Consider the following 594-nt stretch of genomic DNA (forward strand, 5'->3'; position numbering starts at 1 on the left):
CAATGCGTTTGTTTTCGGGCGACGTCGCGTCGCCGGCACTATAAGCGCGGCCTTAGACAGCACTGGGCCCTGGCGAGAACTTAATTTTAACCTCCCGGACACTTAATTTTCATTGGAACATTGGATTTTAAAAGTAAAAGCAGCTTTGGAAAGGGCAAAAATAAAGTTTAAAAAAAACAAAACAAAAAAAAAAAAACACACGATCAGCGCGGGCTGCTAAAGCCTAGCACCATTTAGTGAATCTGGGACAGTGAAGGCAATTCTTATTATTTTATTTCTGTCCGCTAGGAGGAACTTTAACTTAAATGTAATAATTTCCTCAACACACACACACACACACACACACACACACACACACACACACACACACACACACACACACACACACGATATACCTGGGAACAAAAGGTAACAATGTATTTTCCCTGGTGAAATATTTGTAAACAAACAAACACACACACGACACGCATGCACACACCTGTACAAGACACGCACACACAATCCCCATGCACCAATGTGTTTACAAGCTCCTTTTAATACCCGGGCACAGGCAGATAAATGGAATTCAAAGCAGCTTGGCCCAGCTGGAAGTAT

This window comes from Ascaphus truei, chromosome 17 (genome assembly GCF_040206685.1).
Source record: "Ascaphus truei isolate aAscTru1 chromosome 17, aAscTru1.hap1, whole genome shotgun sequence".
In the NCBI taxonomy this organism is placed as follows: domain Eukaryota; kingdom Metazoa; phylum Chordata; class Amphibia; order Anura; family Ascaphidae; genus Ascaphus; species Ascaphus truei.